Genomic DNA, 16,231 nt, shown 5'->3' with positions numbered 1-16,231 from the left:
AGATGCCGGACCAGAAGGACGTGGGGTTTGGCTTTGGGCAGCCCCCGCCCTCGGGTGGAGAAGAGTAAGGGTTTCAGACCTGGTCAATGCTGCCATTGCGATTGCAGTACTTCAGGTCCACAACTTTCAGGACATTGAGGGTGACACATGGTCCCTGGTTGACTTGGAGTCCTGGAAAAGCAAGACAAGAAAAATGCAAAGCCCATGAGGTGAGGCCTGCGACCTTGGCTGCCGCTCTGCAAGAGGGGGTGGTTGTTGCCGGGAGCGAGCGAGGTCGTGAGTCCTTGGCTACAGGAGGAGTGTTGGAGACGTGCGAGGGGGAGATTCCTTTGGAGTGCCCAAAGAGCCTGGGCCGTGTGGCTGAGGAAGGAACGGCCCCAGAGACGGGCTCTTGCCCACGCTGGGGCTGTTGCCGTGCAGCCCTCGGGGCACTGTTCCACTGGTTGCTGGGAGTGCAGGGGGCTGGGCAGTGCAGGGGCAGGCTGGTGCCAGTTGCTGGGCCCTGTCAGGCCGTGAGCTTGTGAGAGGAGCCTGCCGAGTGCAGGTCCTGAAAGTCATGGGCAATGCCATCCTTGGCCCGGGAACAACCGGCAGGGAAGGAAGCCACTTGGCCTGGTACTGTGAAGCACACACAAGTGTTTGGTGGCTTGCTGGGTGAAGTCCTGAGCAAGGTGCGAAGGGAAGGACAGGGCATCTTGGGACGAGCCTTTGTCTTTGCCTGGGCGTTGCAGAGGAGGTCAAGGTGGGCCAAAAGTCGGGGCCCAAACTGAAGCCACATGAAGCTTGATGGATGGGAGGTGGAAGGGTTTGGAGCAGGTCAGTTCTGCAGGCTGGGACTCAAGCCTGGTGCAGTGCTGATCTGCAGAGATGCCGAAGGCTTTCTGCCTAAGCTGAAGCTCTTGCTTTCTGTCCGTCTTGAGTTGGAAGAGGCCCACTGGTGCAGTAGTCATTCCCCAAGGGGAAAAAAGTGCCAGGTGAGAGAGAGACAGAATTGATTTGCTTGCACTCACCGTGAACTTCATAAGCTCTGTAGATGGTGAGTCCGCTGCACATGGTCGTGATGTCTTGTCCGTAGAAGTTGAGGTTGTTGACCAATCCACTGGTGACAAAGGTGAGCTTCCTTGTAACTCTTCCAAGACTGACCTGGTTCTAGAGACCAAAAGAGAGCATTCAGCAAGATCAGTGGCGTGATGCGTTTCATGGCGGGCATATGGCGAGTTGTGCAGTGACGAGCCGGTGCTTGGGCTGTGACTGCCCCCTGCCTTTAGTGGTGCCTTTGAATGGCCTGGGGCCCATGGGAACAGTAGTGTGCCTTGAAGACAGTTCCTAAGGCAGCCCTCTGTAAGGCAGTCAAGGTGCAGGGAGCCTAAGGAGAAGGGGCAGCAGCACAGGGCAAGCACGGAGCAGGTGCGGAGGAGCGCAGCCGGTGTGTTAAGGCAGACGTTCGAGCAAATCATTTGCTCAGTCGCTGCCCTGGCCCCTCGGAGCTCCTCAGGTTGGAGACTGGAAGCCTGGCAGGAGAAGTCTCTTCCTGCAACCACCTCAAAGGGAAGCAAAGAGGGCAGCAGCAAGAGCGCGCAGGTCCTTTTTCCACTGGGACTCTTTGTAAGTGCTGTTTAGGACCTGTCTGAGAAGTGTGGGGGTTGGAGTGGGACAGGTCTTTCGGAAGGGCTCCAGAGTGCTTTGTTTCCCATGAACTTCCACTCTGGTCTCCTACTGGGGGCCTTTGTCACCTGCACCAAGCCCCGGGATGCCTGTCTTTCCTCCTATGAGCTCGGCTTCCCGCTGCTCTCTAACTCCTTCCTCAGCTACGGCCACGGGCCTGCAGTTGTGGCTCATGCCACTGGTGTGGGGGAAAGGCTGGGCACCACGGAGACGCTCTCTCCCACCCCAAAGGAAAAGAGAGTCTGGACAAGGGCAGCTGCACGGCAAAGGTGTGAGCTGACAAATGCAGGGTGGTATTGCAGGGCCTCGGAAGGCCTTGGAAGGATTGCCATGCCCAAAGAATTGGAGGCCTTGCAGGATTCCTGAGAGAAAGGGTTTCTCAGCAAGCTGCAGAGCTCAGCTTCCTCAGAGAAAGCGCAGTTGGGAGAGGGAATGAGGGCCCCCCGTCCCCCTTTTCTTTGGACAAACCATCCCCTGGGCAAATTGCCGAGCCGCACTGCTGTGGAGGGCAAGACAGTCCTGCCACGTGGGACAAGCTGCTCCTCTCCAGCAGCAAGAAGCACAGTTAAGAAAGGGCCCAGTGGACTCCAAGGGCAAGAAACTGCTGCTCCTTTGCACTCTTACCCTGCTCTGTCTGGCGAGTGTGGCCAGATTGTCAAAGCTGGGCATCTCGGTTCTGTTCATGACGGAAATGTAGCAGGCGTTCTGTTGCGGGACTTTGGTTGCGATGACGCCCTGGAAAGAGAAAGTTATTGAGCACTGGCCGTTCAGTTTTGCAACTGTTAAGCCTGGGAGAAAGTGTGGATTGAACCAGTGAGGCATGCGGATGGTTTCTACCCCAAAGGGCGAACTGAAAAGGTTCAGAAGAAAGGAAGAAGCCCCGTGCCTTGGTCAGCTGGAGCGGGAGGCAGCCTCCTCGCACAGTGGCCGGCAAAGCGCGCTCCCTGCCACTCACCGTGTTGTAGTTCCAGATGGTTTTCCAGGAGCCACTGACGGTCGTTTGCTGGATAACTGCCACGCGCCATGTCTTGTGGAGGGTGACAATTTGGGACTGGCCAGCAATGATGACTTCCTGGTTGTCATCCTGAGTCTGATCCTGACCCTGATCCTGACCCTGGGGAGGTTAAAACACCAAGGACAGAACATCTTTAGCCTTTGAACGGAGTCAGTGATCTCGCCCCCAAATCCCTGGTAGAACAGAAGAAGTGCTGCCCGCAGGGAGCACCAGCAGTGAGCTGAGGATTTTGCCAAGGACAAGGGATCAAGGCTGTGGCAAAGTTGGGCAGTAGCCATCAGAATTCTTTGCCTGCCTTCCCCGAATCATTGCTGCATCTTACAGCTGCCGTGTGGTGCCTTTAGAGTGTGAGGCGTGCAAGAGAAGTAGCCAGAAGGAATGCAGGCTCAAGGTCTTGAAGGGAAAGCTCTGGTCACCCCCTGCTGTGTTTCAGCCTCTGCGTCCCCAAGAAAGAAGCTCTCCAAAGAGGAGATGCCGGACCAGAAGGACGTGGGGTTTGGCTTTGGGCAGCCCCCGCCCTCGGGTGGAGAAGAGTAAGGGTTTCAGACCTGGTCAATGCTGCCATTGCGATTGCAGTACTTCAGGTCCACAACTTTCAGGACATTGAGGGTGACACATGGTCCCTGGTTGACTTGGAGTCCTGGAAAAGCAAGACAAGAAAAATGCAAAGCCCATGAGGTGAGGCCTGCGACCTTGGCTGCCGCTCTGCAAGAGGGGGTGGTTGTTGCCGGGAGCGAGCGAGGTCGTGAGTCCTTGGCTACAGGAGGAGTGTTGGAGACGTGCGAGGGGGAGATTCCTTTGGAGTGCCCAAAGAGCCTGGGCCGTGTGGCTGAGGAAGGAACGGCCCCAGAGACGGGCTCTTGCCCACGCTGGGGCTGTTGCCGTGCAGCCCTCGGGGCACTGTTCCACTGGTTGCTGGGAGTGCAGGGGGCTGGGCAGTGCAGGGGCAGGCTGGTGCCAGTTGCTGGGCCCTGTCAGGCCGTGAGCTTGTGAGAGGAGCCTGCCGAGTGCAGGTCCTGAAAGTCATGGGCAATGCCATCCTTGGCCCGGGAACAACCGGCAGGGAAGGAAGCCACTTGGCCTGGTACTGTGAAGCACACACAAGTGTTTGGTGGCTTGCTGGGTGAAGTCCTGAGCAAGGTGCGAAGGGAAGGACAGGGCATCTTGGGACGAGCCTTTGTCTTTGCCTGGGCGTTGCAGAGGAGGTCAAGGTGGGCCAAAAGTCGGGGCCCAAACTGAAGCCACATGAAGCTTGATGGATGGGAGGTGGAAGGGTTTGGAGCAGGTCAGTTCTGCAGGCTGGGACTCAAGCCTGGTGCAGTGCTGATCTGCAGAGATGCCGAAGGCTTTCTGCCTAAGCTGAAGCTCTTGCTTTCTGTCCGTCTTGAGTTGGAAGAGGCCCACTGGTGCAGTAGTCATTCCCCAAGGGGAAAAAAGTGCCAGGTGAGAGAGAGACAGAATTGATTTGCTTGCACTCACCGTGAACTTCATAAGCTCTGTAGATGGTGAGTCCGCTGCACATGGTCGTGATGTCTTGTCCGTAGAAGTTGAGGTTGTTGACCAATCCACTGGTGACAAAGGTGAGCTTCCTTGTAACTCTTCCAAGACTGACCTGGTTCTAGAGACCAAAAGAGAGCATTCAGCAAGATCAGTGGCGTGATGCGTTTCATGGCGGGCATATGGCGAGTTGTGCAGTGACGAGCCGGTGCTTGGGCTGTGACTGCCCCCTGCCTTTAGTGGTGCCTTTGAATGGCCTGGGGCCCATGGGAACAGTAGTGTGCCTTGAAGACAGTTCCTAAGGCAGCCCTCTGTAAGGCAGTCAAGGTGCAGGGAGCCTAAGGAGAAGGGGCAGCAGCACAGGGCAAGCACGGAGCAGGTGCGGAGGAGCGCAGCCGGTGTGTTAAGGCAGACGTTCGAGCAAATCATTTGCTCAGTCGCTGCCCTGGCCCCTCGGAGCTCCTCAGGTTGGAGACTGGAAGCCTGGCAGGAGAAGTCTCTTCCTGCAACCACCTCAAAGGGAAGCAAAGAGGGCAGCAGCAAGAGCGCGCAGGTCCTTTTTCCACTGGGACTCTTTGTAAGTGCTGTTTAGGACCTGTCTGAGAAGTGTGGGGGTTGGAGTGGGACAGGTCTTTCGGAAGGGCTCCAGAGTGCTTTGTTTCCCATGAACTTCCACTCTGGTCTCCTACTGGGGGCCTTTGTCACCTGCACCAAGCCCCGGGATGCCTGTCTTTCCTCCTATGAGCTCGGCTTCCCGCTGCTCTCTAACTCCTTCCTCAGCTACGGCCACGGGCCTGCAGTTGTGGCTCATGCCACTGGTGTGGGGGAAAGGCTGGGCACCACGGAGACGCTCTCTCCCACCCCAAAGGAAAAGAGAGTCTGGACAAGGGCAGCTGCACGGCAAAGGTGTGAGCTGACAAATGCAGGGTGGTATTGCAGGGCCTCGGAAGGCCTTGGAAGGATTGCCATGCCCAAAGAATTGGAGGCCTTGCAGGATTCCTGAGAGAAAGGGTTTCTCAGCAAGCTGCAGAGCTCAGCTTCCTCAGAGAAAGCGCAGTTGGGAGAGGGAATGAGGGCCCCCCGTCCCCCTTTTCTTTGGACAAACCATCCCCTGGGCAAATTGCCGAGCCGCACTGCTGTGGAGGGCAAGACAGTCCTGCCACGTGGGACAAGCTGCTCCTCTCCAGCAGCAAGAAGCACAGTTAAGAAAGGGCCCAGTGGACTCCAAGGGCAAGAAACTGCTGCTCCTTTGCACTCTTACCCTGCTCTGTCTGGCGAGTGTGGCCAGATTGTCAAAGCTGGGCATCTCGGTTCTGTTCATGACGGAAATGTAGCAGGCGTTCTGTTGCGGGACTTTGGTTGCAATGACGCCCTGGAAAGAGAAAGTTATTGAGCACTGGCCGTTCAGTTTTGCAACTGTTAAGCCTGGGAGAAAGTGTGGATTGAACCAGTGAGGCATGCGGATGGTTTCTACCCCAAAGGGCGAACTGAAAAGGTTCAGAAGAAAGGAAGAAGCCCCGTGCCTTGGTCAGCTGGAGCGGGAGGCAGCCTCCTCGCACAGTGGCCGGCAAAGCGCGCTCCCTGCCACTCACCGTGTTGTAGTTCCAGATGGTTTTCCAGGAGCCACTGACGGTCGTTTGCTGGATAACTGCCACGCGCCATGTCTTGTGGAGGGTGACAATTTGGGACTGGCCAGCAATGATGACTTCCTGGTTGTCATCCTGAGTCTGATCCTGACCCTGATCCTGACCCTGGGGAGGTTAAAACACCAAGGACAGAACATCTTTAGCCTTTGAACGGAGTCAGTGATCTCGCCCCCAAATCCCTGGTAGAACAGAAGAAGTGCTGCCCGCAGGGAGCACCAGCAGTGAGCTGAGGATTTTGCCAAGGACAAGGGATCAAGGCTGTGGCAAAGTTGGGCAGTAGCCATCAGAATTCTTTGCCTGCCTTCCCCGAATCATTGCTGCATCTTACAGCTGCCGTGTGGTGCCTTTAGAGTGTGAGGCGTGCAAGAGAAGTAGCCAGAAGGAATGCAGGCTCAAGGTCTTGAAGGGAAAGCTCTGGTCACCCCCTGCTGTGTTTCAGCCTCTGCGTCCCCAAGAAAGAAGCTCTCCAAAGAGGAGATGCCGGACCAGAAGGACGTGGGGTTTGGCTTTGGGCAGCCCCCGCCCTCGGGTGGAGAAGAGTAAGGGTTTCAGACCTGGTCAATGCTGCCATTGCGATTGCAGTACTTCAGGTCCACAACTTTCAGGACATTGAGGGTGACACATGGTCCCTGGTTGACTTGGAGTCCTGGAAAAGCAAGACAAGAAAAATGCAAAGCCCATGAGGTGAGGCCTGCGACCTTGGCTGCCGCTCTGCAAGAGGGGGTGGTTGTTGCCGGGAGCGAGCGAGGTCGTGAGTCCTTGGCTACAGGAGGAGTGTTGGAGACGTGCGAGGGGGAGATTCCTTTGGAGTGCCCAAAGAGCCTGGGCCGTGTGGCTGAGGAAGGAACGGCCCCAGAGACGGGCTCTTGCCCACGCTGGGGCTGTTGCCGTGCAGCCCTCGGGGCACTGTTCCACTGGTTGCTGGGAGTGCAGGGGGCTGGGCAGTGCAGGGGCAGGCTGGTGCCAGTTGCTGGGCCCTGTCAGGCCGTGAGCTTGTGAGAGGAGCCTGCCGAGTGCAGGTCCTGAAAGTCATGGGCAATGCCATCCTTGGCCCGGGAACAACCGGCAGGGAAGGAAGCCACTTGGCCTGGTACTGTGAAGCACACACAAGTGTTTGGTGGCTTGCTGGGTGAAGTCCTGAGCAAGGTGCGAAGGGAAGGACAGGGCATCTTGGGACGAGCCTTTGTCTTTGCCTGGGCGTTGCAGAGGAGGTCAAGGTGGGCCAAAAGTCGGGGCCCAAACTGAAGCCACATGAAGCTTGATGGATGGGAGGTGGAAGGGTTTGGAGCAGGTCAGTTCTGCAGGCTGGGACTCAAGCCTGGTGCAGTGCTGATCTGCAGAGATGCCGAAGGCTTTCTGCCTAAGCTGAAGCTCTTGCTTTCTGTCCGTCTTGAGTTGGAAGAGGCCCACTGGTGCAGTAGTCATTCCCCAAGGGGAAAAAAGTGCCAGGTGAGAGAGAGACAGAATTGATTTGCTTGCACTCACCGTGAACTTCATAAGCTCTGTAGATGGTGAGTCCGCTGCACATGGTCGTGATGTCTTGTCCGTAGAAGTTGAGGTTGTTGACCAATCCACTGGTGACAAAGGTGAGCTTCCTTGTAACTCTTCCAAGACTGACCTGGTTCTAGAGACCAAAAGAGAGCATTCAGCAAGATCAGTGGCGTGATGCGTTTCATGGCGGGCATATGGCGAGTTGTGCAGTGACGAGCCGGTGCTTGGGCTGTGGCTGCCCCCTGCCTTTAGTGGTGCCTTTGAATGGCCTGGGGCCCATGGGAACAGTAGTGTGCCTTGAAGACAGTTCCTAAGGCAGCCCTCTGTAAGGCAGTCAAGGTGCAGGGAGCCTAAGGAGAAGGGGCAGCAGCACAGGGCAAGCACGGAGCAGGTGCGGAGGAGCGCAGCCGGTGTGTTAAGGCAGACGTTCGAGCAAATCATTTGCTCAGTCGCTGCCCTGGCCCCTCGGAGCTCCTCAGGTTGGAGACTGGAAGCCTGGCAGGAGAAGTCTCTTCCTGCAACCACCTCAAAGGGAAGCAAAGAGGGCAGCAGCAAGAGCGCGCAGGTCCTTTTTCCACTGGGACTCTTTGTAAGTGCTGTTTAGGACCTGTCTGAGAAGTGTGGGGGTTGGAGTGGGACAGGTCTTTCGGAAGGGCTCCAGAGTGCTTTGTTTCCCATGAACTTCCACTCTGGTCTCCTACTGGGGGCCTTTGTCACCTGCACCAAGCCCCGGGATGCCTGTCTTTCCTCCTATGAGCTCGGCTTCCCGCTGCTCTCTAACTCCTTCCTCAGCTACGGCCACGGGCCTGCAGTTGTGGCTCATGCCACTGGTGTGGGGGAAAGGCTGGGCACCACGGAGACGCTCTCTCCCACCCCAAAGGAAAAGAGAGTCTGGACAAGGGCAGCTGCAAGGCAAAGGTCTGAGCTGACAAATGCAGGGTGGTATTGCAGGGCCTCGGAAGGCCTTGGAAGGATTGCCATGCCCAAAGAATTGGAGGCCTTGCAGGATTCCTGAGAGAAAGGGTTTCTCAGCAAGCTGCAGAGCTCAGCTTCCTCAGAGAAAGCGCAGCTGGGAGAGGGAATGAGGGCCCCCCGTCCCCCTTTCCTTTGGACAAACCATCCCCTGGGCAAATTGCCGAGCCGCACTGCTGTGGAGGGCAAGACAGTCCTGCCACATGGGACAAACTGCTCCTCTCCAGCAGCAAGAAGCACAGTTAAGAAAGGGCCCAGTGGACTCCAAGGGCAAGAAACTGCTGCTCCTTTGCACTCTTACCCTGCTCTGTCTGGCGAGTGTGGCCAGATTGTCAAAGCTGGGCATCTCGGTTCTGTTCATGACGGAAATGTAGCAGGCGTTCTGTTGCGGGACTTTGGTTGCAATGACGCCCTGGAAAGAGAAAGTTATTGAGCACTGGCCGTTCAGTTTTGCAACTGTTAAGCCTGGGAGAAAGTGTGGATTGAACCAGTGAGGCATGCGGATGGTTTCTACCCCAAAGGGTGGACTGAAAAGGTTCAGAAGAAAGCAAGAAGCCCCGTGCCTTGGTCAGCTGGAGCGGGAGGCAGCCTCCTCGCACAGTGGCCGGCAAAGCGCGCTCCCTGCCACTCACCGTGTTGTAGTTCCAGATGGTTTTCCAGGAGCCACTGACGGTCGTTTGCTGGATAACTGCCACGCGCCATGTCTTGTGGAGGGTGACAATTTGGGACTGGCCAGCAATGATGACTTCCTGGTTGTCATCCTGAGTCTGATCCTGACCCTGATCCTGACCCTGGGGAGGTTAAAACACCAAGGACAGAACATCTTTAGCCTTTGAACGGAGTCAGTGATCTCGCCCCCAAATCCCTGGTAGAACAGAAGAAGTGCTGCCCGCAGGGAGCACCAGCAGTGAGCTGAGGATTTTGCCAAGGACAAGGGATCAAGGCTGTGGCAAAGTTGGGCAGTAGCCATCAGAATTCTTTGCCTGCCTTCCCCGAATCATTGCTGCATCTTACAGCTGCCGTGTGGTGTCTTTAGAGTGTGAGGCGTGCAAGAGAAGTAGCCAGAAGGAATGCAGGCTCAAGGTCTTGAAGGGAAAGCTCTGGTCACCCCCTGCTGTGTTTCAGCCTCTGCATCCCCAAGAAAGAAGCTCTCCAAAGAGGAGATGCCGGACTAGAAGGACGTGGGGTTTGGCTTTGGGCAGCCCCCGCCCTCGGGTGGAGAAGAGTAAGGGTTTCAGACCTGGTCAATGTTGCCATTGTTGTTGCAGTACTTCAGGTCCACAACTTTCAGGACATTGAGGGTGACACATGGTCCCTGGTTGACTTGGAGTCCTGGAAAAGCAAGATAAGAAAAATGCAAAGCCCATGAGGTGAAACCTGCGACCTTGGCTGCCGCTCTGCAAGAGGGGGTGGTTGTTGCCGGGAGCAAGCGAGGTCGTGAGTCCTTGGCTACAGGAGGAGTGTTGGAGACGTGCGAGGGGAAGATTCCTTTGGAGTGCCCAAAGAGCCCGGGCCGTGTGGCTGAGGAAGGAACGGCCCCAGAGACGGGCTCTTGCCCACGCTGGGGCTGTTGCCGTGCAGCCCTCGGGGCACTGTTCCACTAGTTGCTGGGAGTGCGGGGGGCTGGGCAGTGCAGGGGCAGGCTGGTGCCAGTTGCTGGGCCCTGTCAGGCCGTGAGCTTGTGAGAGGAGCCTGCCGAGTGCAGGTCCTGAAAGTCATGGGCAATGCCATCCTTGGCCCGGGAACAACCGGCAGGGAAGGAAGCCACTTGGCCTGGTACTGTGAAGCACACACAAGTGTTTGGTGGCTTGCTGGGTGAAGTCCTGAGCAAGGTGCGAAGGGAAGGACAGGGCATCTTGGGACGAGCCTTTGTCTTTGCCCGGGCGTTGCAGAGGAGGTCAAGGTGGGCCAAAAGTCGGGGCCCAAACTGAAGCCACATGAAGCTTGACGGATGGGAGGTGGAAGGGTTTGGAGCAGGTCAGTTCTGCAGGCTGGGACTCAAGCCTGGTGCAGTGCTGATCTGCAGAGATGCCGGAGGCTTTCTGCCTAAGCTGAAGCTCTTGCTTTCTGTCCGTCTTGAGTTGGAAGAGGACCACTGGTGCAGTAGTCATTCCCCAAGGGGAAAAAAGTGCCAGGTGAGAGAGAGACAGAATTGATTTGCTTGCACTCACCGTGAACTTCATAAGCTCTGTAGATGGTGAGTCCGCTGCACATGGTCGTGATGTCTTGTCCGTAGAAGTTGAGGTTGTTGACCAATCCACTGGTGACAAAGGTGAGCTTCCTTGTAACTCTTCCAAGACTGACCTGGTTCTAGAGACCAAAAGAGAGCATTCAGCAAGATCAGTGGCGTGATGCGTTTCATGGCGGGCATATGGCGAGTTGTGCAGTGGCGAGCCGGTGCTTGGGCTGTGACTGCCCCCTGCCTTTAGTGGTGCCTTTGAATGGCCTGGGGCCCATGGGAACAGTAGTGTGCCTTGAAGACAGTTCCTAAGGCAGCCCTCTGTAAGGCAGTCAAGGTGCAGGGAGCCTAAGGAGAAGGGGCAGCAGCACAGGGCAAGCACGGAGCAGGTGCGGAGGAGCGCAGCCGGTGTGTTAAGGCAGACGTTCGAGCAAATCATTTGCTCAGTCGCTGCCCTGGCCCCTCGGAGCTCCTCAGGTTGGAGACTGGAAGCCTGGCAGGAGAAGTCTCTTCCTGCAACCACCTCAAAGGGAAGCAAAGAGGGCAGCAGCAAGAGCGCGCAGGTCCTTTTTCCACTGGGACTCTTTGTAAGTGCTGTTTAGGACCTGTCTGAGAAGTGTGGGGGTTGGAGTGGGACAGGTCTTTCGGAAGGGCTCCAGAGTGCTTTGTTTCCCATGAACTTCCACTCTGGTCTCCTACTGGGGGCCTTTGTCACCTGCACCAAGCCCCGGGATGCCTGTCTTTCCTCCTATGAGCTCGGCTTCCCGCTGCTCTCTAACTCCTTCCTCAGCTACGGCCACGGGCCTGCAGTTGTGGCTCATGCCACTGGTGTGGGGGAAAGGCTGGGCACCACGGAGACGCTCTCTCCCACCCCAAAGGAAAAGAGAGTCTGGACAAGGGCAGCTGCAAGGCAAAGGTGTGAGCTGACAAATGCAGGGTGGTATTGCAGGGCCTCGGAAGGCCTTGGAAGGATTGCCATGCCCAAAGAATTGGAGGCCTTGCAGGATTCCTGAGAGAAAGGGTTTCTCAGCAAGCTGCAGAGCTCAGCTTCCTCAGAGAAAGCGCAGCTGGGAGAGGGAATGAGGGCCCCCCGTCCCCCTTTTCTTTGGACAAACCATCCCCTGGGCAAATTGCCGAGCCGCACTGCTGTGGAGGGCAAGACAGTCCTGCCACATGGGACAAACTGCTCCTCTCCAGCAGCAAGAAGCACAGTTAAGAAAGGGCCCAGTGGACTCCAAGGGCAAGAAACTGCTGCTCCTTTGCACTCTTACCCTGCTCTGTCTGGCGAGTGTGGCCAGATTGTCAAAGCTGGGCATCTCGGTTCTGTTCATGACGGAAATGTAGCAGGCGTTCTGTTGCGGGACTTTGGTTGCAATGACGCCCTGGAAAGAGAAAGTTATTGAGCACTGGCCGTTCAGTTTTGCAACTGTTAAGCCTGGGAGAAAGTGTGGATTGAACCAGTGAGGCATGCGGATGGTTTCTACCCCAAAGGGTGGACTGAAAAGGTTCAGAAGAAAGCAAGAAGCCCCGTGCCTTGGTCAGCTGGAGCGGGAGGCAGCCTCCTCGCACAGTGGCCGGCAAAGCGCGCTCCCTGCCACTCACCGTGTTGTAGTTCCAGATGGTTTTCCAGGAGCCACTGACGGTCGTTTGCTGGATAACTGCCACGCGCCATGTCTTGTGGAGGGTGACAATTTGGGACTGGCCAGCAATGATGACTTCCTGGTTGTCATCCTGAGTCTGATCCTGACCCTGATCCTGACCCTGGGGAGGTTAAAACACCAAGGACAGAACATCTTTAGCCTTTGAACGGAGTCAGTGATCTCGCCCCCAAATCCCTGGTAGAACAGAAGAAGTGCTGCCCGCAGGGAGCACCAGCAGTGAGCTGAGGATTTTGCCAAGGACAAGGGATCAAGGCTGTGGCAAAGTTGGGCAGTAGCCATCAGAATTCTTTGCCTGCCTTCCCCGAATCATTGCTGCATCTTACAGCTGCCGTGTGGTGTCTTTAGAGTGTGAGGCGTGCAAGAGAAGTAGCCAGAAGGAATGCAGGCTCAAGGTCTTGAAGGGAAAGCTCTGGTCACCCCCTGCTGTGTTTCAGCCTCTGCATCCCCAAGAAAGAAGCTCTCCAAAGAGGAGATGCCGGACTAGAAGGACGTGGGGTTTGGCTTTGGGCAGCCCCCGCCCTCGGGTGGAGAAGAGTAAGGGTTTCAGACCTGGTCAATGTTGCCATTGTTGTTGCAGTACTTCAGGTCCACAACTTTCAGGACATTGAGGGTGACACATGGTCCCTGGTTGACTTGGAGTCCTGGAAAAGCAAGATAAGAAAAATGCAAAGCCCATGAGGTGAAACCTGCGACCTTGGCTGCCGCTCTGCAAGAGGGGGTGGTTGTTGCCGGGAGCAAGCGAGGTCGTGAGTCCTTGGCTACAGGAGGAGTGTTGGAGACGTGCGAGGGGAAGATTCCTTTGGAGTGCCCAAAGAGCCCGGGCCGTGTGGCTGAGGAAGGAACGGCCCCAGAGACGGGCTCTTGCCCACGCTGGGGCTGTTGCCGTGCAGCCCTCGGGGCACTGTTCCACTAGTTGCTGGGAGTGCGGGGGGCTGGGCAGTGCAGGGGCAGGCTGGTGCCAGTTGCTGGGCCCTGTCAGGCCGTGAGCTTGTGAGAGGAGCCTGCCGAGTGCAGGTCCTGAAAGTCATGGGCAATGCCATCCTTGGCCCGGGAACAACCGGCAGGGAAGGAAGCCACTTGGCCTGGTACTGTGAAGCACACACAAGTGTTTGGTGGCTTGCTGGGTGAAGTCCTGAGCAAGGTGCGAAGGGAAGGACAGGGCATCTTGGGACGAGCCTTTGTCTTTGCTCGGGCGTTGCAGAGGAGGTCAAGGTGGGCCAAAAGTCGGGGCCCAAACTGAAGCCACATGAAGCTTGACGGATGGGAGGTGGAAGGGTTTGGAGCAGGTCAGTTCTGCAGGCTGGGACTCAAGCCTGGTGCAGTGCTGATCTGCAGAGATGCCGGAGGCTTTCTGCCTAAGCTGAAGCTCTTGCTTTCTGTCCGTCTTGAGTTGGAAGAGGACCACTGGTGCAGTAGTCATTCCCCAAGGGGAAAAAAGTGCCAGGTGAGAGAGAGACAGAATTGATTTGCTTGCACTCACCGTGAACTTCATAAGCTCTGTAGATGGTGAGTCCGCTGCACATGGTCGTGATGTCTTGTCCGTAGAAGTTGAGGTTGTTGACCAATCCACTGGTGACAAAGGTGAGCTTCCTTGTAACTCTTCCAAGACTGACCTGGTTCTAGAGACCAAAAGAGAGCATTCAGCAAGATCAGTGGCGTGATGCGTTTCATGGCGGGCATATGGCGAGTTGTGCAGTGGCGAGCCGGTGCTTGGGCTGTGACTGCCCCCTGCCTTTAGTGGTGCCTTTGAATGGCCTGGGGCCCATGGGAACAGTAGTGTGCCTTGAAGACAGTTCCTAAGGCAGCCCTCTGTAAGGCAGTCAAGGTGCAGGGAGCCTAAGGAGAAGGGGCAGCAGCACAGGGCAAGCACGGAGCAGGTGCGGAGGAGCGCAGCCGGTGTGTTAAGGCAGACGTTCGAGCAAATCATTTGCTCAGTCGCTGCCCTGGCCCCTCGGAGCTCCTCAGGTTGGAGACTGGAAGCCTGGCAGGAGAAGTCTCTTCCTGCAACCACCTCAAAGGGAAGCAAAGAGGGCAGCAGCAAGAGCGCGCAGGTCCTTTTTCCACTGGGACTCTTTGTAAGTGCTGTTTAGGACCTGTCTGAGAAGTGTGGGGGTTGGAGTGGGACAGGTCTTTCGGAAGGGCTCCAGAGTGCTTTGTTTCCCATGAACTTCCACTCTGGTCTCCTACTGGGGGCCTTTGTCACCTGCACCAAGCCCCGGGATGCCTGTCTTTCCTCCTATGAGCTCGGCTTCCCGCTGCTCTCTAACTCCTTCCTCAGCTACGGCCACGGGCCTGCAGTTGTGGCTCATGCCACTGGTGTGGGGGAAAGGCTGGGCACCACGGAGACGCTCTCTCCCACCCCAAAGGAAAAGAGAGTCTGGACAAGGGCAGCTGCAAGGCAAAGGTCTGAGCTGACAAATGCAGGGTGGTATTGCAGGGCCTCGGAAGGCCTTGGAAGGATTGCCATGCCCAAAGAATTGGAGGCCTTGCAGGATTCCTGAGAGAAAGGGTTTCTCAGCAAGCTGCAGAGCTCAGCTTCCTCAGAGAAAGCGCAGCTGGGAGAGGGAATGAGGGCCCCCCGTCCCCCTTTTCTTTGGACAAACCATCCCCTGGGCAAATTGCCGAGCCGCACTGCTGTGGAGGGCAAGACAGTCCTGCCACATGGGACAAACTGCTCCTCTCCAGCAGCAAGAAGCACAGTTAAGAAAGGGCCCAGTGGACTCCAAGGGCAAGAAACTGCTGCTCCTTTGCACTCTTACCCTGCTCTGTCTGGCGAGTGTGGCCAGATTGTCAAAGCTGGGCATCTCGGTTCTGTTCATGACGGAAATGTAGCAGGCGTTCTGTTGCGGGACTTTGGTTGCAATGACGCCCTGGAAAGAGAAAGTTATTGAGCACTGGCCGTTCAGTTTTGCAACTGTTAAGCCTGGGAGAAAGTGTGGATTGAACCAGTGAGGCATGCGGATGGTTTCTACCCCAAAGGGTGGACTGAAAAGGTTCAGAAGAAAGCAAGAAGCCCCGTGCCTTGGTCAGCTGGAGCGGGAGGCAGCCTCCTCGCACAGTGGCCGGCAAAGCGCGCTCCCTGCCACTCACCGTGTTGTAGTTCCAGATGGTTTTCCAGGAGCCACTGACGGTCGTTTGCTGGATAACTGCCACGCGCCATGTCTTGTGGAGGGTGACAATTTGGGACTGGCCAGCAATGATGACTTCCTGGTTGTCATCCTGAGTCTGATCCTGACCCTGATCCTGACCCTGGGGAGGTTAAAACACCAAGGACAGAACATCTTTAGCCTTTGAACGGAGTCAGTGATCTCGCCCCCAAATCCCTGGTAGAACAGAAGAAGTGCTGCCCGCAGGGAGCACCAGCAGTGAGCTGAGGATTTTGCCAAGGACAAGGGATCAAGGCTGTGGCAAAGTTGGGCAGTAGCCATCAGAATTCTTTGCCTGCCTTCCCCGAATCATTGCTGCATCTTACAGCTGCCGTGTGGTGTCTTTAGAGTGTGAGGCGTGCAAGAGAAGTAGCCAGAAGGAATGCAGGCTCAAGGTCTTGAAGGGAAAGCTCTGGTCACCCCCTGCTGTGTTTCAGCCTCTGCATCCCCAAGAAAGAAGCTCTCCAAAGAGGAGATGCCGGACTAGAAGGACGTGGGGTTTGGCTTTGGGCAGCCCCCGCCCTCGGGTGGAGAAGAGTAAGGGTTTCAGACCTGGTCAATGTTGCCATTGTTGTTGCAGTACTTCAGGTCCACAACTTTCAGGACATTGAGGGTGACACATGGTCCCTGGTTGACTTGGAGTCCTGGAAAAGCAAGATAAGAAAAATGCAAAGCCCATGAGGTGAAACCTGCGACCTTGGCTGCCGCTCTGCAAGAGGGGGTGGTTGTTGCCGGGAGCAAGCGAGGTCGTGAGTCCTTGGCTACAGGAGGAGTGTTGGAGACGTGCGAGGGGAAGATTCCTTTGGAGTGCCCAAAGAGCCCGGGCCGTGTGGCTGAGGAAGGAACGGCCCCAGAGACGGGCTCTTGCCCACGCTGGGGCTGTTGCCGTGCAGCCCTCGGGGCACTGTTCCACTAGTTGCTGGGAGTGCGGGGGGCTGGGCAGTGCAGGGGCAGGCTGG

The 16,231-nt window shown here is 56.6% G+C and overlaps 1 protein-coding gene across 4 annotated transcripts in view; it reads left to right on the top strand.

Annotated features, from left to right (window-relative positions):
* The window catches only part of GKN2 (gastrokine 2), a 122,660-nt gene that overhangs the window by 68,291 nt on the left and 38,138 nt on the right, over positions 1 to 16,231 (top strand). The window lies entirely within an intron of this gene.

This window comes from Pseudopipra pipra, chromosome 28 (assembly GCF_036250125.1).
Source record: "Pseudopipra pipra isolate bDixPip1 chromosome 28, bDixPip1.hap1, whole genome shotgun sequence".
Lineage (NCBI taxonomy): Eukaryota > Metazoa > Chordata > Aves > Passeriformes > Pipridae > Pseudopipra > Pseudopipra pipra.
This window is presented reverse-complemented; position numbering and strand designations above follow the sequence as displayed.